Raw genomic sequence first — 23,898 nt, forward strand, 5'->3', positions numbered from 1 at the left:
GAATGGTGTGTGATTCTTCTGCAAAAAGAGACCCTGTAACTTCATATGTCCTGCAAAGGACATGGGACATGGGGCCAGAATGGGCTACAGGTGACCCCTTCAATTGGAAAAATGGCATGAAGGCCCTCTGGGAAGTACTTTCCTCCCTTACTGTGTCTTTTGTCAGAAAAATGGGTAGATGTCAGAAAAATGGGTAGCAAGGCAGATTTATGCATCCCACTATTTTGGGTTAGGAAATATGGCCAGGGATAGAATCATAGCCTCATATTTTTCTAGAAGACTATCTGTCGTGTTAAAATTATTAAGAAGTCCTAGAACAGGCAAAAATTATAAAACATAACTATTTCAGATGAGCCACTCAAAAAGTTACTTAGGAAATCTTTGTATTTCTAGGAATAATGCAATCTAACTCTCAGAAATAGTTGGGTTTTCCTGATTAGCATCACATGTTTAAAGTCATATTACAGACCTCTAAAAAACATACCAAAGAGACTCATAAAATCAAACCATGACATCATGAGAACTATTGAACAGGAGGCTCCCCAAAGGGAAAATGGGTAGAGTACTTAAAGTGATTTTTTTCCATTAGGTACAGCAATGAATCAATTTGAAATTATTGAGTGACCGACATTGTAACACAGAGGAATAATGTTCTGGAAGTCTCTCTTAAATTACTGACATCAGATATTTGAAAATGAATAGCTGTGAAATGTGCCTACAGGTAAGACACCATGTATGCAATTATTCTTTCTATTTCAACTAAGGAGACATGCTTTAAAAGCTTAAAATGAAAGTTTTTTTAATTACATTGCCTATTGTATGTATAATTGTACAATCATGAACACAGGGCTCTTCATTTCCTCTAATGATGGGAAATTGCAAAGTGAGGGTGTCCTTGCAGAAGAGTTAAGTATCAGATAAAGATGTGAAGTCAGCCCTCACTTGTATCCCAAAATCTTTGAGGACTCTTCACCATTTGGGACAATCCCAGAGTGTTTTGATGCTGCTTTCAAAGTCATGTATTATCAGTTCATTCTCATGAGCTACTACCCAATCCATGCTCAGTCTTGTCCTAAGATGTCTTCTGTGTGTACCCGTCTCCACGGCACCCATTTCTGTCTGTCCCCATTTAGTCCATGTATAAAGATGTTCTCAATATATCCCCTCTACAATCGCTCCAGCCACCCAGGTGGCCTGGGAACAACCTCCTCCAAGTTTCCCCTAAACTCATCCTTAACAATCATGAGCATTGCTGAAATTGCTTGTGTTCGTATTTCTTTGTTTATTGCATAATCACTTACTATCCCATTAGGTAGCCTATGTGCTCATCTATCAAATATTCCCTTAATCCTACAATGTACAGATATGGTCATATATACAGAAAATCAGCTGGAAGGAAACCAGACACAGATGCCATCTAGTTGGATGGAACCAATGTTTTCAAGAATCAATATAAGTAGTTCATTGTTGAAATTAAAATTCTCATGGACACTAAGACAGCTTGAACTTCAAGTGACAGAAAAACTTCATCCTGCAATGGCAGAACAAAGATGAATATAGGCCACCTCCCATAGAAACCTGGTGTTCAGGTGGTACTCCCTGCATTCAGGTATCTGCTTGCTTTGCCTGGATTCATCCTTGGGATATTCACCTGGCAACTGTTCTTGCAGTTTGTCCAGATTAGCATAGGCAGACCATGCACTTGACAGTATATCTTTTTTTTAATTTTTAATATTTTTATTTTCTATATTCTTTGTTTATATTCCAAATGATTTTCCCTTTCCCGGATCCCCCCTACCCATATGTCCCATAAACCTTCTTCTCTCCATCCATTCTCCAATCACCTCCCTCTTTTTTCTCTGTCCTTATATTCCCCTCCAATGCTAGATCAATCTTTTCAAGAATCAGGACCCTCTCCATACTTCTTTATGGGAGTCATTTGTTATGCGATTTGTGCCTTGGGTATTCAGGGCTTCTGGGCTAATTAATATCCACTTATCAGAGATTGCATTCCATGTGTATTCTTTTGTGATTGGGTTACCTCACTTAGGATGATATTTTCCAGATCAAACCATTTGCCTAAAAATTTTGTGAATTCATTGTTTCTAATTGCTGAGTAGTATTCCATTGTGTAAATATACCATATTTTCTGTATCCATTCCTCCTTCGAGGGGCATCTGGGTTCTTTCCAGCTTCTGGCTATTATAAATAAGGCTGCTATTAACATAATGGAGCATGTGTCTTTATTGCATGCCGGGGAATCCTTTGGGTATATGCCCAGGAGAGGTATAGCAGGGTCCTCCGGAAGTGTCATGTCCAGTTTTCTGAGGAACCCCAAGACTGATTTCCAAAGTGGTTGTACCATCTTACAGCCCCACCAGCAGTGGAGGAGTGTTCCTTTTTCTCCACATCCTCGCCAACACCTGCTATCTCCTGAGTTTTTGAACTTAGCCATTCTGATTGGTGTGAGGTGAAATCTCAGGGTTGTTTTGATTTGCATTTCCCTAATGACTAATGATGTTGAGCACCACTTAAGGTGCCTCTCGGCCATCTGAAAATCTTCAGGTGAAAATTCTTTGTTTGGATCTGTACCCCATTTTTAATAGGGTTATTTGGTTCCCTGGGGTCTAACTTCTTGAGTTCTTTGTATATATTGGATATTAGCCCTATATCAGATATAGGGTTGGTGAATATCCTTTCCCAATTTGATGGTTGCCATTTTGTCCTTTTAACAGTGTCCTTTGCCTTACAAAAACTGTAATTTTATGAGGTCCCATTTGTCAAATCTTGATCTTAGAGCATAAGCTGTTGGTGATTGGTTGAGAAACTTTTCCCCTGTGCCCATGTCCTCACGGGTCTTCCCCAGTTTCTTTTCTATTAGTTTCAGTGTGTCTAGTTTTACATGGAGATCCTTGATCCACTTGGAGTGAAGTTTAGTACATGGAGATAAGAATGGATCAATGCATTCTTCTGCATGCTGACCTCCAATTGATCCGGCACCATTTGTTGAAAAGGCTATCTTTTTTCCACTGGATTTTTTCAGCTCCTTGGTGGAAGATCAAATGTCCATAGGTGTGTGGATTCATTTCTGGATCTTCAATTCTATTCCATTGGTCCACTTGTTTGTCACTGTGCCAATACCAGGCAGTTTATAACACTATTGCTCTGTAGTATTGCTTGAAGTAAGGGATACTGATTCCTCCAGATTTCTTTTGTTGTTGAGAATAGTTTTAGCTATCCTGGGTTTTTTGTTATTCCACATGAATTTGAGAATTGCTTTTTCTAATTCTGTGAAGAACTGAGTTGGGATTTTGATGGGGATTGTGTTGAATCTGTAGATCACTTTTGGCAAGATGGCCATTTTAACTATATTAATCCTGCCGATCCACGAGCATGGCAGATTTTTCCATTTTCTGAGGTCTTCTTCGATTTCCTTCAGAGACCTGAAGTTCTTCTCATATAGATCTTTTACTTGTTTGGTTAGAGTCACACCAAGATACTTTATATTGTTTGTGGCTATTGTGAAGGCTGTCATTTCCCTAAATTCTTTCTCAGCCTGCTTATCCTTTGAGTATAGGAAGGCAACTGATTTGCTTGAGTTGATTTTATAATCAGCCACTTTGCTGAAGTTGTTTATCAGCTGTAGGAGTTCTCTGGTGGAGGTTTTTGGGTCACTTAAGTAGACTATCATGTCATCTGCAAATAGTGATAAGTTGACTTCTTCCTTTCCAATTTGTATCCCCTTGACCTCCTTATGTTGTCTAATTGCTCTAGCTAGAACTTCAAGTACTATATTGAAAAGATATGGAGAGAGAGGACAGCCTTGTCTAATCCCTGATTTTAGTGGGATTGCTTCAAGTTTCTCTCCGTTTAGTTTGATGTTGGCTACCGATTTGCTGTATATTGCTTTAATGATGGTTAGGTAGGGCATTGAATTCCTGTTCTTTCTAATACTTTTAGCATGAAAGGATGCTGAATTTTGTCAAATGCTTTTTCTGCATCTAATGAGATGATCATATGGTTTTTTTCTTTGAGTTTATGTAGTGGATAGCATTGATGGATTTCCTTATATTGAACCATCCCTGCATCCCTGGGATGAAACCTACTTGATCATGGTGGATGATCTTTTTGATGTGTTCTTGGATTCGGTTGGCAAGAATTTTATTAAGTATTTTTGCATCAATATTCATAAGGGAAATTGGTCTGAAGTTTTCTTTGTTGGATCTTTGTGTGGTTTTGGTATCAGCATAATTGTGGCTTCATAGAACGAGTTGGGTAGAGTTCCTTCTGTTTCTATTTTGTGGAATAGTTTGAAGAGTATTGGTGTTAGGTCTTCTATGAAGGTCTGATAAAATTCTGCACTGAAGCCATCTGGTCCCGGTGCTTTTTTTGGTTGGGAGACTTTCTATGACCCTTTTTATTCTTCGGGTGTTATGGGAGTGTTTAGATGATCTATTTGATCCTGATTTAGTTTTGGTGTTGGATATCTGCCTAGGAAACTGTCCATCTCCTCCAGATTCTCCAGTTGTGTTGAGTATAGGCTTTTGTAGTAGGATCTAATGATTTTTTGAATTTCCTCAGTTTCTGTTGTTATATCTCCCTTTTCATTTCTAAGTTTGTTAATCTGTATACTGTCTCTGTGCCCTTTGGTTAGTCTGGCTAAGGGTTTATCTATCTTGTTGATTTTCTCAAAGAACCAGCTCCTGGTTTTGTTGATTCTTTGTATGGTTCTCTTTGTTTCTACTTGATTGATTTCGGCCCTGAGTTTGATGATTTCCTGCCTTGTACTCCTCCTGGGTGAAATAACTTCTTTTTGTTCCAGGGCTTTCAGGTGTGTCATTAAGCTGTTAGTGTATGCTCTCTCCATTTTCTTTTTGGAGGCACTCAGGGCTATGAGTTTTCCTCTTAGCACTGCTTTCATTGTGTCCCATAGATTTGGGTATGTTGTGTCTTCATTTTCATTAAATTCTAAAAAGTCTTTAATTTCTTTCTTTAGTTCTTCCTTGACCAAGGTATCATTGAGTAGAATATTGTTCAGTTTCCACGTGTATGTGGGTTTTCTGTTGTTTTTTTTTTCTATTGAAGACCACTTTTACTCCATAGTGATCTGATAGGAGGCATGGGATTAGTTCAATCTTCTATTTGTTGAAGTCTATCTTGTGACCAATTATATGGTCGATTTTGGAGAAGGTACCATCAGGTGCTGAGAAAAAAGTTTATTCTTTTGCTTTAAGATAGATGTTATATATATATATATATGTATATATATATATATATATATATATATATATATATATATATGTGTGTGTGTGTGTGTGTGTGTGTGTGTGTGTGTGTGTGTGTGTGTGTGTTAAATCTAATTGGTCCAAAGCTTCGATTAGTTTCACTGTGTCCCCGTTCAGTTTCTATTTTCCTGATCGGTCCATTGAGGAAAGTGCGGTGTTGAAGTCACCCACAATTATTGTGTTAGGTGCAATGTGTGCTTTGAGCTTTAATAAAGTTTCCTTTATGAGTGAGGGTGCCCTTGCATTTGGAGCATAGATGTTCAATATTGAGAGTTCTTCTTGTTGTATTTTTCCTTTGACCAGCATGAAGTGTCCCTCAGAGTCTCTTTTGATGCCTTTGAGTTGAAAGTCAATTTTATCTGATATTAGAATGGCTACTCCAGCTTGTTTCCTGAGACCATTTGCTTGTAAAATTGTCTTCCAGCCTTTTACTCTAAGGTAGTGTTTGTCTTTGACCCTGAGGTGTGTTTCCTGTATGCAGCAAAATGTAGGGTCCTGTTTAAGTATCCAGTCAGTTAGTCTATGTCTTTTTATTGGGGCATTGATGTTAAGAGATATTAAGGAATAATGATTATTACTTCCTGTCATTTTTGATGTTATTTTTTACATTTGATTGGTTAACTTCTTTTGGGTTTGATGAAAGAAGGTAACTATCTTGCTTTTTCCAGGGTGAAGTCTTCCTCCTTGTATTGCTATTTTCTTCCTATTATCCTTTGTAGGGCTGGGTTTGTGGATAGATATTGGGTAAGCTTAGTTTTGTCATGGAATATCTTAGTTTCTCCATCTATGGTGATTGAGAGTTTTGCTGGGTATAGTAGTTTTGGCTGGCATTTGTGTTCTCTTAGAGTCTGCATGAGATCTGCCCAGGATCTTCTAGCTTTCATAGTCTCAGGTGAGAAGTCTGGTGTGATTCTGATAGGTCTACCTTTATATGTTACTTGGCCTTTTTCTCTTACTGCCTTTAATATTCTTTGTTTGTTTAGTACATTTGGTGTTTTGATTATTATGTGACGGGAGGTATTTCTGTTCTGGTCCAGTCTGTTTGGAGTTCTGTAGGCTTCTTGTATATTCATGGGCATCTCTCTCTTTAGGTTAGGGAAGTTTTCTTCCATAATGTTATTGAAGATATTTGCTGGCCCTTTAAGTTGTAAATCTTCACTCTCATCTATGCCTATAATCCTTAGGTTTGGTCTCATTGTGTCCTGGATTTCCTGGGTTACAAGCTTTTTGCATTTTGCATTTTCTTTAACTGTTGAGTCCATGGTTTCTATGGTATCTTCAGCATCTGAGATTCTTTCTTCTGTGTCTTGTATTCTGTTGTTGATATTTGCATCTATGTCCCCTGATTTCTTCCCAAGGTTTTCTATCTCCAAAGTTGTCTCCCTTTGAGTTTTCTTAGCTGTTTCTACTTCTGATTTTAGATCCTGGATGGTTTTGCTTAGCTCCTTCACTTGCTTGCTTGTGCTTTCTTGTAATTCTTTAAGAGATTTTTGCGTTTCCTCTTTCATGACCTCAGCCTGTTGACCAAAGTTCTCCTGTATTTCTTTAAGTGATTTTTGTGTTTCCTCCTTATTGGCTTTTGTATTCTCCTGAATTTCTTTCAATGATTTTTGTGTTTCCCTTGTAAGGGCTTCTAACTTTTGATCCATTTTGTCCTGAATTTCTTTAGGTATGTCCTTCATGCGTTCCTCTACCAGCATCATGACCAGTGATTTTAAATCCAAATCTTGTTTTTCTGGCGTGATGGGATATCCAGAACATGCTGTTAAAGGAGAATTGGGTTCAGATGCTGCCATATTGCCTTGATTTCTGTTAGTGACATTGCTGTGTTTGCCTTTGCCATGTAGTTCTTACTGGTGTTAGTTGGTCTTGTTGTCAATGCTGGACTCACCAGTGCAAGCTGCCTCTTCCCAGCTGGCCTCTGGTGCACAGCTGACCTCCTGCACTGCCTGGAGACAGTGCGCTGTCGCTCAGGCTGTTCAGATCCCGAAGCAGACACCTGAAGGCTTCCGCCGGGGCCTGCTGGACTCACTAGAGCACACTGACTCCTCCCAGCCGGCCTCCGGGTACCCCTCTGGCCTCTTGCAGGACCTGGAGATGTGGTGTTGCAGCCCAGGCTGTTCTGGATCCCGAAGCTGAGATCTGAAGGTTCCTGCCAGAGGCCTCAGGACTGGAACCTAAGCTCAGTGCCGCTGGAGCAAGCTGTGTGCTCCCAGTCGGCCTCCGAGTGCACACCAGGACTCTTGCCCTTCCTGGAGACCAAGTGCTGTGGACCAGGTTGTTCAGATCCCGAAACAGACACCTGAAGGCTCCAGCCAGGGCCTGCTTGACTCACCAGAGCACACTGACTCCTCCCGGCCCGCCTCCGGGTGCCCCAACAGTATATATTAATCACAAGAAATACTGTCACCAATGCTACTTAGCATATATCCCATTTTATTTCATCAGCTCATGTGGCTTATATACCTGACCATTAAAAGGGAGACTTATTCATATATATATATATATATATATATATATGCTTGCCTGCAAGAATATATGTGCACTACATGTGTGCCTGGTGCCTTCAGAAGCTAGAAGAGGGTATGAGATCTTGTGGGAGTTATGGCACTAGTTATGGGTACTAGAAATGGAGCTCAAGCCATCTGCAAGAGCAACAAGTGCTCTTATCTGCTAAGCTACATCTTTTTTTTCCTTATTTTTTTATTTGATATATTTTTATTTAAATTTCAAATGATTTCCCCTTTTCTGGCCCCCGACTCCCCAAAAGTCCCATAAGCCCTATTCCCTCCCCCGTTCTCCCATCCACCCCTTCACACTTCCCTTTTCTGGTTTTTCCCTATACTGCTACACTGAGTCTTTCCAGAACCAGGGGCCACTCCTTCATTCTTCTTGTACATCATTTGATGTGTGGGTTATATTTTGTATATTCCAATTTTCTAGGCTAATATCCACTTATTAGTGAGTGCATACCATGATTAATCTTTTGAGACTGGGTTACCTCACTTAGTATGATGTTCTCCAGCTCCATCCATTTGTCTAAAAATTTCATGAATTCATTGTTCCTAATGGCTGAATAATACTCCATTGTGTATATATACCACTTTTTTTTTTTTTACATACATTCTTCTGTTGAGGGATACCTGGATTCTTTCCAGGTTCTGGCTATTATAAATAGGGTTACTACGAACATAGTGAGCATGTGTCCTTATTGCATGCTGGGGAATCCTCTGGGTATATGTCCAGGAGTGGTATAGCAGGGTCCTCTGGAAGTGACATGCCCAGTTTTCTGAGGAACCGCCAGACTGATTTCCAGAGTAGTTGTACCAATTTGCAACCCCACCAGCAGTGGAGGAGTGTTCCTCATTCTCCACATCCTTGCCAACACCTGCTATCTCCTGAATTTTTAATCTTAGCCATTCTGACTGGTGTAAGGTGAAATCTCAGGGATGCTGTGATTTGCATTTCCCTAATGACTAATGAAGTTGAGCATTTTTAAAAATGCTTCTTAGGCATCTGAAGTTCTTTGGGTGAAAATTCTTTGTTTAACTCTGTACCCCATTTTTAATAGGGTTATTTGGCTTTCTGGGATCTAACTTCTTGAGTTCTTTGTATATATTCGATATTAGCCCTCCATTTGATGTAGGGTTGGTGAAGATCATTTCCCAATTTGTTGGTTGCCATTTTGTCCTTTTGATGGTATCCTTTGCCTCATAGAAACTTTGTAATTTTATGAGGTCCCATTTGTCAATTCTTGATCTTAGAGCATATGCTTTTGGTGTTCTGTTCAGGAACTTTCCCCCTGTACCACTGTCCTCAAGTGTCTTCCCCCGTTTCTTTTCTATTAGCTTCAGAGTGTCTGGCTTTATGTGGAGGTCCTTGATCCATTTGGAGTTGAGCTTAGTACAAGGAGATAAGGATGGGTCAATTCGAATTCTTCTGCATGCTGACCTCCAGTTGAACCATCACCATTTGTTGAAAAGGCTATTTGTTGAAAAGACCATTTGTCGAGGATCAAGTGGCCATAGGTGTGTGGGTTCATTTCTGGATCTTCAATACTATTCCATTGTTCCACCTGCCTGTCACTGTACCAATACCATGCAGTTTTTAACACTATTGCTCTGTAGTATTGCTTGAGGACAGGGATACTGATGCCCCTCCCCCCCAGAATTTTTTTGTTGTTGAGAATAGTTTTAGGTATCCTGGATTTTTTGTTATTCCAGATGAATTTGAGAATTGCTCTTTCTAACTCTATGAAGAACTGAGTTGGGATTTTGATGGGGATTGCATTGAATCTGTACATTGCTTTTGACAAAATGGCCATTTTAACTATATTAATCCTGCCAATCCATAAGCATGGGAGATTTTTCCATTTTGTGAAGTCTTCTTCTTTTTCCTTCTTCAAACTCAAGACTTGAGTCTTGAAATTCTTGTCATGCAGATCTTTCACTTGTTTGGTCAGAGTCACACCAAGATACTTTATACTGTTCGTGGCTATTGTGAAGGTTGTCATTTCCCTAATTTCTTTCTCAGCCTGCTTCTCCTTTGAGTACAGGAAGGCTACTGATTTGCTTGAGTTGATTTTATAACCTGCAACTTTGCTGAAGTTGTTTATCAGCTATAGGAGTTCTCTAGTGGAGGTTTTTTGGGGGGGGGGGGATCACTTAGATTATCATATCACCTGCAAATAGTGATAGTTTGACTTCTTCCTTTCCAATTTGTATCCCTTTGACCTCCTTATATTGTCTAATTGCCCAAGCTAGTACCTCAAGTACAATATTGAAAAGATAGGGAGAGAGGGGGCAGCCCTGTCTAGACCCTGATTTTAGTGGGATTGCTTCAAGTTTCTCTCCATTTAGTTTGATGCTGGCTACCAGTTTGCTGTATATTGCTTTTACTCTGTTTAAGTATGGGCCTTGAATTCCTGTTCTTTCCAAGACTTTAAGCATGAAAGGATGCTGAATTTTGTCAAATGCTTTTTCAGCATCCAATAAAATGACCATGTGGTTTTTTTCTTTGAGTTTTTTTATGTAGTGGATAGCATTGATGGATTTCTGTATATTGAACCATTCCTGCATCCCTGGGATGAAGCCTACTTGATCATGGTGGATGATTGTTTTTATGTGTCCTTGGATTCGGTTGGCAAGAATTTTATTGAGTATTTTTGCATCAATGTTCATAAGGGAAATTGGTCTGAAGTTCTCTTTCTTTGTTGGATCTTTGTGTGGTTTTTGTATCCGCATAATTGTGGCTTCGTAGGAGTTGGGTAGTGTTCCTTCCATTTCTATTTTGTGGAATAGTTTGAAGAGTATTGGTGTTAGGTCTTCTTTGAAGGTCTGATAGAACTCTGCACTGAAACCATCTGGTCCCGTGCTTTTTTTGGTTGGAAGACTTTCTATGACCCCTTCTATTTCTTTAGAGGTTATGAGACTGTTTAGATGATCTATTTGGTCCTGATTTAATTTTGGTATTTGGTATCTGTCTAGGAAATTGTCCATTTCCTCCAGATTCTCCAGTTGTGTTGAGTATAGGCTTTTGTAGTAGGTTCTGATGATTTTTTGCATTTCCTCAGTTTCTGTTGTTATATCCACATTTTTATTTCTAATTTTGTTAATTTGGATAATGTCTTTGTGCCCTTTGGTCAGTCTGGCTAAGGGTTTATCTATCTTGTTGATTTTCTCAGAAGAACCAGCTCCTGGATTCGTTGATTCAAATACTCTTTGTCACTGAGTAGAGTATTGTTCAGCCTCCATATGTATGTGGGCTTTCTGTTGTTTTTGTTGTCATTGAAGACCACTCTTACTCCATAGTGATCTGATAGGAGACATGGGATTAGTTCAATCTTCTTATATTTGTTGAGGTCTGTCTTGTGACCAATTATATGGTCAATTTTGGAGAAGGTACCATGAGGTGCTGAGAAAAAGGTATATTATTTTGCTTTAGGGTGAAATGTTCTATAAATATCAGTCAAATCCAATTGGTGCAAAGCCTCAATTACTTTTACTGTGTCCCTGTTTAGTTTCTGTTTTCCTGATCTGTCCAATGAGGATAGTGGAGTGTTGAAGTCATCCACAATTATTGTGTTAGGTGCAATGTATGCTTTGAGCTTTACTAAAGTTTCTTTTACGAAAGAGAGTGCCCTTGTATTTGGAGCATAGATGTTCAGAATTGAGACTTCTTCTTGGTGGATTTTTCCTTTGACCAGCAAGAAGTGTCCTTCCGTGTCTCTTTTGATGACATTAGGTTGAAAGTCAATTTTATCTGATATTAGAATGGCTACTCCAGCTCGTTTCCTGAGACCATTTGCTTGTAAAATTGTCTTCCAGCCTTTTACTCTAAGGTAGTTTTTGTCTTTGACACTGAGGTGTGTTTCATGTATGCAGAAAAATGTAGGGTCCTGTTTAAGTGACTAGTCTATTAGTCTATGTCTTTTTATTGGGGAATTGAGTCCATTGATGTTATGAGATATTAAGGAATAGTGATTATTACTTCCTGTCATTTTTGATGTTATTTTTATATTTGAGTGGTTATCTTCTTTTGGGTTCGATGAAAGAAGGTTACTATCTTGCTTTTTCCAGGGTGTAGTTTCCCTCCTTGTATTGGAGTTTTTCTCCTATTATTCTTTGTACGGCTGGGTTTGTAGAAAGATATTGTGTAAATTTGGTTTTGTCATGGAATATCTTGGTTTCTCCATCTATTGTGATTGAGAGTTTTGCTGGGTATAGTAATCTTGGCTGACATTTGTGTTCTCTTAGAGTCTGCATGAGATCTGCCCAGGATCTTCTAGCTTTCATGGTCTCTGGTGAGAAGTCTGGTGTAATTCTGATAGGTCTACCTTTATATGTTACTTGACCTTTTTGTCTTACTGCCTTTAATATTCTTTCTTTGTTTAGTGCATTTGGGGTTTTGATTATTATGTGACAGGAGGTAGTTCTGCTCAGGTCCAGTCTGTTTGGAGTTCTGTAGGCTTCTTGTATATTCATGAGCATCTCTTTAGGTTAGGGAAGTTTTCTTCCATAATTTTGTTGAAGATATTTGCTGGCCCTTTCAGTTGTAAATCTTCACTCTCATCTATGCCTATAATCCTTAGGTTTGGTATTCTCATTGTGTCCTGGATTTCCTGGATGTTCTGGGATACAAGCTTTTTGCATTTTGCATTTTCTTTGACTGTTGAGTCAATGATTTCTATGGTATCTTCGGCATCTGAAATTCTTTCTTCCATCTCTTGTATTCTGTTGTTGATATTTGCATCTATGTCCCCTGATTTCTTCCGAAAGTTTTCTATCTCCAAAGTTGCCTCCCTTTGTGATTTCTTAGTTGTTTCTATTTCTGTATTTAGATCCAGGCTGGTTTTGCTCAGTTCCTTCATTTTTTTTGTTTGTGTTTTCCTTTAATTCTTTAAGAGATTTTTGTGTTTCCTCTTTCATGACTTCTGCCATTTGACTCACTTTCTCCTGCATTCTTTAAGGTTTTTTTTTTGTTTTGTTTTGTTTTTGTTTTTGTTTTTTGTTTTTTTGTTTTTGGCATTTCTTCTTTATTGGCTTCTATCTCTTGAGTCTTATTCTCCTGAATTTCTTTAAGTGATTTTTGTATTTCCATTATATGGGTTTCTAGCTTATTCATGTTCCCCTGTATTTCTTTAAGAGATTCACTTATGTCCTTTTTGTGTTCTTCTAGCAGCATCATGACCAGTCATTTTAAATCTAAATCTTGTTTTTCTGGTGTGTTGGCGTATCCAGGACTTGCTGTTGTTGGAGAGTTTGTTTCAGATGTTGCCAAATTGTCTAGATTTCTGTTGGTAGTATTCCTACATTTGCCTTTTGCCATCTTGTTATCTCTGATGTTAGTTGGTCTTTTCTCTGGCTGGTGTTTGAGCCTCCTGTGAGGCTGTAAGGCTATTTTCGCAACACTGGATTTCCCCTGTCACAGATTGTTGATGTGCTGCCCTCCTCTTGTGTGCCCTTGGAGCCCTAGTGTACCTTGCCCCAGATTGTCTCTGTGAACTAGGTGATGCCCATTTGCTCCTTCAGGGAGTGCTGATGGTGTATGCTGTGGGGACCTTTTCTGAGTGCTGATGACTCTGCTGGGCAGCCAATCCCCCAACCGGGTTGGTGCACACAAGGCTAGCCTAGCTGCTCAGGCCCTGAGTCCAGGCAATAGCCTGACTGGCTTAGGCCCAAGCAATGTTTGCCTTGGGCTATGACTGCTAACTGGTTCTGTCAGGTAGCCAAGATGGTGCTGCGCTTACCCCCTGTAAGTCCCAGGACAGTCTGCCAGGCTAACAACCTCCTGGCCGGGTTGGCACACAGATGGCCCACTGGACAGCCCAAGGGGTGAGTGCAATCCAACGCCTGTTGGGCTTAGTTATACCTCTGTGATGTTAGCCTGGGGCTATGACTGTTAGCTGTCTTTGCCTGCTAAAACTTTCTGGCATCCTACAGCCAAATGGCTGGGACAGACTGCTGGGCAGATAACCTCCTGGCCAGGTTGGCACACCAATGGCCCCCCTGAATAGCCCAGGGCCTGGGTGCAGGCTAATGCCTGTTGGGTTTAGACCCCACAATGTTGGCCTCGGGCTAATTCTGTGGACCTGGGGCTGTTGGTTATCTCTGGCGTCCGAGATCAAGATGGTGGAGAGTCTCTTGTAACTGACTGGTGGGAGGCAGAGTTCTGATGTGACTTCAGTGCAGTGAAAAGCGCTGTAACTCCACTGCTGCTTGCAGCCCGGCTGGCCAGCGATGGTCAGTGGTAGCAGGCACAGGGCCTGCCAGGACCCTGCCAGGATTCCACTGGTGGTGGCCCTTCCGCTGGATGAGCTGCTGCTGCCGCTGCCGCCACCACACTGAGCTACATCTTTAGCCCCACTTACCTGATTATTCACCAATCATTGGCAAGAATGTTTACTGTGAGATGGAAATAACGACCGCAGTCTGAGTGATAGAAAGTGGTGGTCAATTAAAGTTCAGATTTTATTACTGAGGGAAAAGTTAGAAATGAACCAGAAAGGAAGAACTTTGACTGCAGGAAGCGAATGTCAAAGGGGTAGGATACAGACTGCAGAGCACTAGAAGTGTGGTTGAGTTTGCAAGATACTGTGGAGAGAGTGATGCATGATGGGAAGCTCACACAAGATGAATGGCAGCCTCAAAGAGGACCTTCAGTTCTCTGACTTGTCCATCATCTGGTACTGCTACTCAACCAAGGATTCTTTAGAAGAAGGAAGTATACAGGGAATTTAAATTATCCCGCTCTCATGTCTATGCTTTTGAAAGAAAATCCATTGAGATATCTAAGAAGAAGTGTCAGCAAAGCAGCTGGGACCATTAACATAGGTCTGGAGCCAGAGAGCAATCTGGGTTGAAACCAAGAACATTAACATGTTAAAGCCTCGGGTCTGGATAAAAGTCCCTGACAGGTATAAAGGGAGAAAAGTATGTGGCTCGTGACTAAGTGTTAAGGCACTCCAATATTTAATGGCCAGAGAGAAAAGATAACTGGGAAGGAGATGGAACAGGAAGTGTCATAGGAGTCTAATATACAGTCTGCAAGGAATGGGGACGTTTTTAGACTCCATTTTTCCTCTGAGATTTCATCTAGCACATGCATGTCCTGCTCATTGCAAGTGTTCGTCTCATCTTTCTTGATTAGCTGCAATTACCCTTTCCATTTAAACACATTAATTGATGATCCTTATGATTCGTACCTTTAAAAAATAATATTACTCTCAAATTATCTCTAATACACACGTATCATCTCATGTTACCTACACACATTGTAGCCAAAAAGATTTACACAGGACTAGAGTGATGGCTCAGAGGGCAAAGTGCTTTCTGTGCCAGCATGAGGACCTGAGTTCAGATCTCTGGCACTCACATAAACTGAAAAGCATGCTGGTACATGCATGTGAGCCCAGTACTGTGGGGGCAAAGACAAAAAGATCCCCCAGAGCTTGCTGGTCAGCCCGTCTAGACAATCAGTGAGTACTAAGTTCAGTCAAAGACTCTGTCTCAAATTTTAAGGTAAAGAACAGTGAGAATACCTCCTCATAATCTGTTGCCTCCATGTGATCACACAGGAACATAAGCATGTGCCCACACACATCCACATGCCCTGCATACACACACACACACACACACACACACACACACACACACACACACACACACACACAGAGATCCCCACATTTATCACATTTCCATTCGTCTCAACAGCTAAGTTCTTCAGTAGACTTTAGTCTCTTTATCCTTCCTGCCCACATTAGTCTTTCAGCAGATATGTCTTCAGTTTCATTAAACCAATTTTGATATTTTCACATATTCCCAATATCTTTAGTTGAAAGGTATAGAACAGTCTTACTGCCCTTGCATTGTGCATAGAACCATGTCTATCTTATGTGGTGGTAAAAAGAAATAAGCAGAGGAAACCAGCATCTATCTCTAATCCATACCCATCTCATCCCCAAGGTCAAAGCCATCAAAAGACATTTCTTTTTACTAACTACGCCTTTGCCATTTAATCTACGGCTCCTCATTATTTTTTCTAATAGAATGGTTAATAATTTACCAAGTACAAAAATGAAGATTGTGACTTCAAAGAAACATGCCCTCCTCCTTTTTTAACCAGATAATTGCTAATAACATTAGACTGCTGTCAATCAAGCCAGCCCATTCTAATTTTATGTTCCTAAAAGGCATTAGAATTCATTTGTTCTCAATCCCTTCAATGGCCAATGTTTCCAATTAATTCTGGAAACTTACTAGATTGTGTGTGTGGTCTGTCGCACTTCTAAGGAAGCTGGGTCTTAAAAACATGACCTGTAAAGACATCTGCTCACCTCAAGGTCCCCATCAGTTATTATGCAAGCCTACAAAGCCATTTTAATGCAGGAGGATGCAGAAATAACACAACATGAATATTAAAATGAAAATGTGTTTGTACCCATCAATAAGAAAAAGCAAGTTATTTCAGAGCCAACAACAAAGAGGAAAGCTGGTAGCTGTGAGTACTAAGTTGGAACAAGCAGAGCAAAGCTAATAATTTCAGAAGCATTTTTTCCCAAGTAAGTCTCTTGGACTTTTACAGTAACGCCACTGACATCTTAAATAGGAAAAAAAAAATCCTAGCCTACACAGGCACTGACTGTGAGAACCCCCAAACAACAGGATGTAATTACAAGGAGAATTGTGCGATCTCGCAGTTTACCTGCTTTGGAGTCTAAAGCTTTGTGCCCATCAAAGTGTCAGTTAAGCTGCCAATCAATCATCAAAACCCACACTGAGAGCCTTCTGCAGGTCCATGTGGAGAGGAGGCGAGACTGCAGTAGCAGGCGTTCTGATCTGACGCCTTTCACTAAATTACAAAGACACTCGTCTTTGTCTCTTTATTAAAAGCATTTCTTTCATGTCCAGTCCTCCCTTTAAAAAGTTACAGGACTCAGCCATGCAGTATTCATTTGGCAACTCCATTTAGTTAATGGAAAATCAGGTACATTCATGTGCAATTATTAGCTATTGAAAATTTATATAAAAAAAAAATCCAGCTTTCTTTTTCACAGCCAGTCCCAGGTCTTCCTCTTTACCTGTGAGTAAACACACACCGCCTGGACATGTCCATGGGCCTTTCTAGTGCGGGCAAGTGCTCCCCTTGCTGAGTTCATGTGTAGTATGTTAAGCAGGCAAGACTGTGCCTTACTTATTTGGAGCAGGTAAAAGTTTACTCGGAAGAACAGGGTTGGGGGATTGTGCATCAATTCTGCACAATGGTAGTTAGTTGTAAGTGCCAACTCGAGGGAATTAAGGACATCCAAATACCTGGTAGAACACTATGTCTGGTTACTTCTGTGAGGGTATTTCTGGAAGTGATTGGCATGTGCTTTGGTAGACCGAATAAGGAAGACTTGTCATTCCACAAGCTCCACCCCATTAGTTAAAAGAAGAGATCAAACAAAAGCTATCTTCTTCCCTTTCTTTCCCCAAGCTGAGGCATCTGTCCTGTTCTCAGACCTCACAACTCCAGATCCTTGGGACTTTGGACTCGGGGACAAGTATGGCTCCTACTACTACTTGTAGACACACCCCTAAGTCTCTGGCCTTGCTGGTTCTGAGGTATTTGTACCTGGACTGAGCTGTGTGACTGGCTTCCCTGATTCTCTAGCTTGTATGTAGTGTTGGCCTTCACAGCCTCCACAATCCTACATCACTTTCCCTAATGTGTGTCGCCGTATTGTGTATCTCTGTCTCTTCCTCTCCCTCTTTCTTCCTTTTGCCTTTACATTACTTCATCTTTAGAGAACCCTTTTCTTGGCAAAGCCATTCAAGTGCCAGTGCCTAGGATGGAGGAGGACATTGGTGGCTGAGTGCTTGTTATAGAGCCGTGAGGTGTCACTAATGGGATCTATGCCAGTCAGGCCACAGGGTCTCCATGCACTAGATGAAGACAACACTAGAACAAAGCCAAATACCAGGGCAAGAGAGGAGAAGAATAAAATGTAATAGAGTGCCCTAAGCCAGGAGTGTCGATAAAAAATATTTTCTTACAGTCTTTTAAAATTAAAGTCAAATTGATAATCTACAGTTCCTTTTTTTTTTTCTATTTTGGTAAGTAATCATTTATTGGGCTCATGACCAAAAATAGGCTCAGGGAAGTAGAGTTGTCTAAGTGCAAGGTCAGAACTTACCTTTATTTAAAATACTGACGGTTTATTCAGCATGACTTTTTGCATGACTTTTGAGTTTGTAAAGCGTTGCAGGACAATTCTGTTTTCTTGAGCGACTGTATCTTTGGGGCCTCACTTGCCTTGTCAGTGTTCTCACTGATGATGGCTACCACAGGGTTGGAAGGTCTGTCTTCATCCAATCAGCTGAAAGCTGGGACTGAGCCAAGGGACCAAGGAAAGGTGAGTTTGCAGACACTCCCTTCTCTCCCTTCATCTTGCTGTGGAGATTTAGGGGTCACCTTCCTGGCACCTCCTTATTCTATGTGCCCCACCCTGCAGTGACTGCCGATGGTCTTGGAAGGTTTTCAGCCTTTGTACTAAGAGCCTGTCTCCTCTGCCTGTGTGTTTAATAGCTAGGGGATGGGTGGGGTGTTAGTCAACATGTCTGGCCCGTAGTTGTTTGTATATGCACCATACACACACTCAACATATAATGCTTTCTTTGCAAACGCTGTGGAAAGAGTAAGAGCCGCAGTACGGTGAATAAAGGGCTAGCCTCCCAAGCAAAATTTAAGGAGAGGCCAAAAAAATCCAGGCTCCAGACAGTGGCTTCATGTCAGTTTTTCTTTAAAACGGGGAGTTGCAAAGCATACAGATAGCTTGGAGTCGCGCGTCTAAGGGTGGAGTTGGTATGGAGGAGATCTTAAGTTGAAAACATTTGGGATTCAACGAAGGTAAAAGAAGGCTTCTCGGCGCAACCCTTATCGGACTAAAAGCAGAAACTTCTGGGAACTGAGAATGCCATAAATTCCCTCTTCAGAGCAGCTTTCATACACAGGAAGAAGACCAAGCACGAACCTGCGAAAGTCCCCTCGGGAGCTTTACTGCAAAGCCGAAGACGGGAAGCAGAGAAGCTGGGTTTGCAGCACTAATGAACAGAGCAGACGCTGGTTTTCCTGTTTGTTTCTCTAGAAACCCGTTCCTCCTTCACAGCGAGCCCCAGCAGGTCCCGCTGGAGCCTTCTCTCCACATTCTCTTTTCCATCCCAAGAGTGCACATAAGTCTTTAACCTTCCTGTCTGTCATTTATGAACCTACTTCCTGCTTCACCCCTGCTTGCACACCAATAAACCCCTCCCATTCTTCTTTTGTCTGTTGTCCTTGGAATTCACTGACGCCCTGCTAATAATTCTAGAAACCCTCTCCCCCTCTTCTTCCAGGGATTATTTAGGAATCTATCACAGTTTCGGGCTGTGCCTGATCTTGGAAGGTAGCAGACTGCTGCTCTCACACACACCGCCTCAGTGTGAAAGTAAAGCTAGAAACTGAAGAGTCTCAAAACTGAACAGACAGCAGCTAAGGAGAAACAATTTAAAAACCCTTCACCTTGCCGAGAAGCGTCCTCATCCTTCGCTCTCAGCTTCCCTGACAACACATCATCTCGACTAGGAAAACTGTATTGTTTTTACAAAGCAGATAAAGAGGTGTAACCAAACATATTCGGCCCAAAACGTATTTTCCCTTTAGCCGGAAAGCTCTTCTCTCTCTTGTTAACAGACAGAAGAGATCCAAATATATTAAGTAAAGGGTCGCCTGTGTTTTAAACAGTCTGTTTCCTCACTTCAACCCTGTTTCTGAGGGAAGTCCACTGGAGCCTGTTAGAAACACGAGTGGAGTGGCTCCTCCTGAATCTGTGAGGAAAAGCAGGATGCTTGTTTAAAAGCAGCGTCCTACAACACCGAAAACCTAAATTTCGGGTTTTTTCTCTCCTTAATCCTTCACAGCAAACAAGATTTTAATCTCTTTTAGCCTGGCTACGTTTACCTCACTCCTTTATGAGCGAGCGAGCGAGCGAGCCAAGTGCTTAGGAGAAGCGGTGCCCACAGCCGAGGGCGACTGGAGGGGCTGCCTGGAGCCGAGAGGCAGGACAACTGTAGTTTGTTTTGCATTTTGCTCTGAGGCTTCCATAAAAGGCTTGCTTTCTTGAAATACATAATCCAGGAGGGCTGGGGATGTCACAGACAGATCTTTGCTCCCTCAAACATGTATCTTCCTCTCCTACTTGATGTCTCTGCCATTTTCTAGGAATATTGAATCAACACGAGCAGCTGCGACTCACGGAGCGGCCTTCCTTCAAGCTGGAACACGGTCCCCACTTACACGGGCTTTTCCCCACCGCTGCCTCAGAGATTGGCCCCAAGAACCAGTACCAGCCAGCCTGGATCTCACCGCAGTCAAGCAGTCATGCTGACTTTAGCCTGGTCTATTTGCATATGAATTCCAGGGACCCATTCCTGCTGAGACTCAATGGTGGGAAACAGTAGAAATGGCACCCGAAATTCAGCCACATTCTGCCAGCCTTCCTGGGAATAAGTACAACCTAACCGGGTAAATTTCAACGTTTTAAAAACAGAAACTTGGTAGAAAACGCAACAACAAAAAAAATCTAAAGATGAGGAAGAGTTTCCTCCCTCTCAGCAAATTTATCACATTAAGCTACACGAGCTTAATGTATAAGGAAGCCTGCTCTAATCCAAGTTAGAAATCAAAACTAAATAAATTTTAAAGGAGCGAGAAAATGCATTAGTTAAAGGGCTAACCACAATTTGTGAAACTGAAGTAAGCGGGTGTTGCGTTACACAAATGCATAAAAATTCAACAAGATTACCCAAGCACAAAAGCCGCCTCTGAATAAAATATTAAATAACTTTACACACCACAAAATGCAAGCTGTTTCGTGTAGGCTAAATCAGTGGTGAAGAAAACGAGTTGGAAAATTGGTCTTAAAAACAAGCGATGGCTGAGCTGGGAAGGCAAGGTGGTTTGTCTTGCAAGCAGGAAGACCCAAGTTCCAGTCCCAGGATCTGTGAGGGGCTCAGGGAGGCTGGGCATTGCGGCACTCTGTCCTATGTGGGGGGTGGTGGGGGAAAGACTGGACATGTGGCCCTCTGTCCTATGGGAGATAGGCATTGTGGCCCTCGGGCCTATAAGGGGGAGTGAGGGGGAGGGGGAGACTGGGCACGTGGCCCTCTGTCCTATGGGGAATGGGGGATGGGCATTGTGGTCCTCTTTCCTAGTTTGTGCTCTGTTGCTGTAAGAAAAACATCTATCAAGCAAACTTGAAGGAGAAAGGAGGGAACTGAGAAACTGAGATAAGTCATTCACTGAGCAGGAACTCAAGGTAGGAACTTGAAGCAGAAACCCTGGAGGAGCCCAGCCTAGTGACTCACTTCCCCTGGCTTGCTCAGTGGCCTTTCCTACACAGTCCAGGCCTACCTACCCAGGGATGGCACGGCACACAGTGGGCTGAGCCTTCCCATTCTCAAGAAAATGCTCTGTAGCCTTGTAGACAATTCCCCAACCAAGGAATGTCTAAACTTATGTCTTATCCATTTTATGCTTCCTGTGTTTTATCACAGCAACTTCGAGCAGCCCAGAGAGCTACACATTGACAAACTATGACACAGGTCCTTGTAGTCAACATGATGGAGAGGCAAAGACAGGTGGATCTGTGGGGCTCGTTGCCCATCCAGCCTCACCTACTTTGGAGGGATCCAGGCCAATGGGAGACCCTGTGTGGAAAAAGTAAGTTGGGGGCTAGAGAGTTGGCCCAGGGGATAAGAGCACTCTTGCAGAGTACCCACATGACAGCTCATGACTGCAACTCCAACCCAAGGGAACCTGATGCTACCTTCTGCACTTTGCAAGTACCAGGCATGTGATGCACATACATACATACATGTAAGCAAAAAGCTAAAAAAAAAAAAAAAAAAAGAGTTGAATTACTCCTCCTGACAAATGACATCCTCTGCACACACACATACAACTCTGCATCTGCACACACACGAGTGTGCACACACATGGCCATGAAAAAATGCATGCACATGTACACATACATGTACCTGAGCACACCACAACAAGTGATAACATAAGACGTTACACACCACATTGGGACCTTGCCAGCAAGAAGGGAAGAAATCAGACCTGACCTTTAACTTTATAGCTCCAGAACTATCAGTTAAGTGTGGAGTCAGTTCCAGGCATATGGGAACTGTCAAGACATCTTTAAAAGATGACTTAATACTTAATTATAACATAGAAAGAGCCGGAGATATCTTATCTTTTGATGGTTCCTTGGAGCATCTCCTGATAAGCTGAGCTGCTGGTTTGGACTTTGAGAGCTTCCAGCAAATAAAAATATCTATATTCACTGAAGTCGGTTTGGGATTTTCCCCCTCTCTCTCTGGAGTCTATGCTGCAGCACAAGAACAGCCCAGTCCATAGAAACCCTGTCCAGGAGATGCTGCTGGGCACAGTCAGAACAGCCTGGCCTGCAGGCTCCTCAGCATCTCAAGGGAAAGGTAAGGCAAAGGCTTTTCTCACAGGCTCAGAAGCCACGCACTCCCCAGGGGCATCCCTGGCCTGATGGGAGAGTCTTGAGCTTGGGAAACCAGGAAAGAATGGACATGCTGGCCTCACTTTGGAAAGATCCAGTCACTGGGAACAAAGAGGGAATTTAATTTAACTAAAACAGGCAAGATGTCCTTCTGTTCCTTGCAAACATTCATATTTAGACTATTCAGTAATTGGTGGTTTTGATACTTTATGTCCAGTTACTCTTATGCACGCGTGCGCACGCGCGCGCGCGCGCACACACACACAATCATGAAAGTCATACTGCTTCAAACCAGGGGAAATGTCTATAAGCCATAAACTGCTTTTAGAGTAAGAATACAGAATCAAAGCTATTGGACAGAACACTGTATAATATGAGCATCGTGGAAAATGGGTGCTTGTTCCTTCCTTCTGTGCTTTCAAAAATAGGCTCTCCTCCCCCTCTCCCCATTCTCAGGGTCCCTTATGAATAGGTTAAGGGGTGCATTAACCACATTGCTCCTGGAACAACAAATTCCGGTGAGTACAATTAACCAGGAAACTCTTTAACTCTAGCCCATGTGATCAAGTTTCTAGCAGCTTGCCCTTTTAAAAAGAGAGATGCACTATATATCCCCTTCCCCTGAAAACGTGCCCTGTTGGATCAAGGATTGATCTTCACCCACAGTGTTGAAAACAAAGCAGAGATTCAGTAGCCCGGGTACAGAGATGAGATCACCCTAACACCCTCTAATCTCCATTAGCACTATTGAGATGTAAGTAATGACTGAACCTGGCTTTTAAAATTGAGTTAGAAAAGGCAGGATTCTCCTAGAAACAGAGCCAACTGGATGAATATAGCAAGCAATGGAGCTGGCTGTGTAATTACAGACATTGGCAAGCCTTAATTGTGTAGGGCAAGCTGGCAGAGTGGAGACCCAGGCAAGAGATGACTTTACAAAGCCAAAAAGTTGTCCAAAGAACCATTTCCCCCAGGGATATCAGTCATGATTGTCTGTCTTACCACTTTCAGTTGAAATGTAACCCACTTTGATGATTTTAAAGTCAATCTCATTTTTCAAAATTCCTTCAGATCTAGCTTAACGTTTGATGAAGTATTTGGGTATTGTGACCTATACAACTTACAGAACTCAGTCATGCTGAAATCTCATGGCTGTTGCCATATTGAAATCAGAGTGGGAAACTCTTACAAGATTGGGTCCAATAACATTCCCTCCTAGACAGAAGAGGGGGCTCACCACATAGCACATAAGAGTCTCATGAGGCAACCAGCCTCAGGAGTTCTGAGGAGCCTGTAAAGGTGACCTTGCCTCTCCTTGAGAATATATAGGTAGCAAATGGTTGCTGGAGATGGAGGAGGCCTTAGCTGCTACCTTGGGAGTTTTCAACCCTCTTGTACTTCCTTCTCTCACACACTGCTGTAAGCTAACCCAATTCCCATTGGTTCTGAGAGGCCAAACCTACTCCATCTTGTGTGGGACTGGCCTCCATCTTGAAAGAAAAGGAGAAAACAAGGCTGAGAACTTGACCCACAGCTGAATCCAAACTACACCCAAGTACCAGG

Source organism: Apodemus sylvaticus, chromosome 8, assembly GCF_947179515.1.
Source record: "Apodemus sylvaticus chromosome 8, mApoSyl1.1, whole genome shotgun sequence".
NCBI classification, from domain to species: domain Eukaryota; kingdom Metazoa; phylum Chordata; class Mammalia; order Rodentia; family Muridae; genus Apodemus; species Apodemus sylvaticus.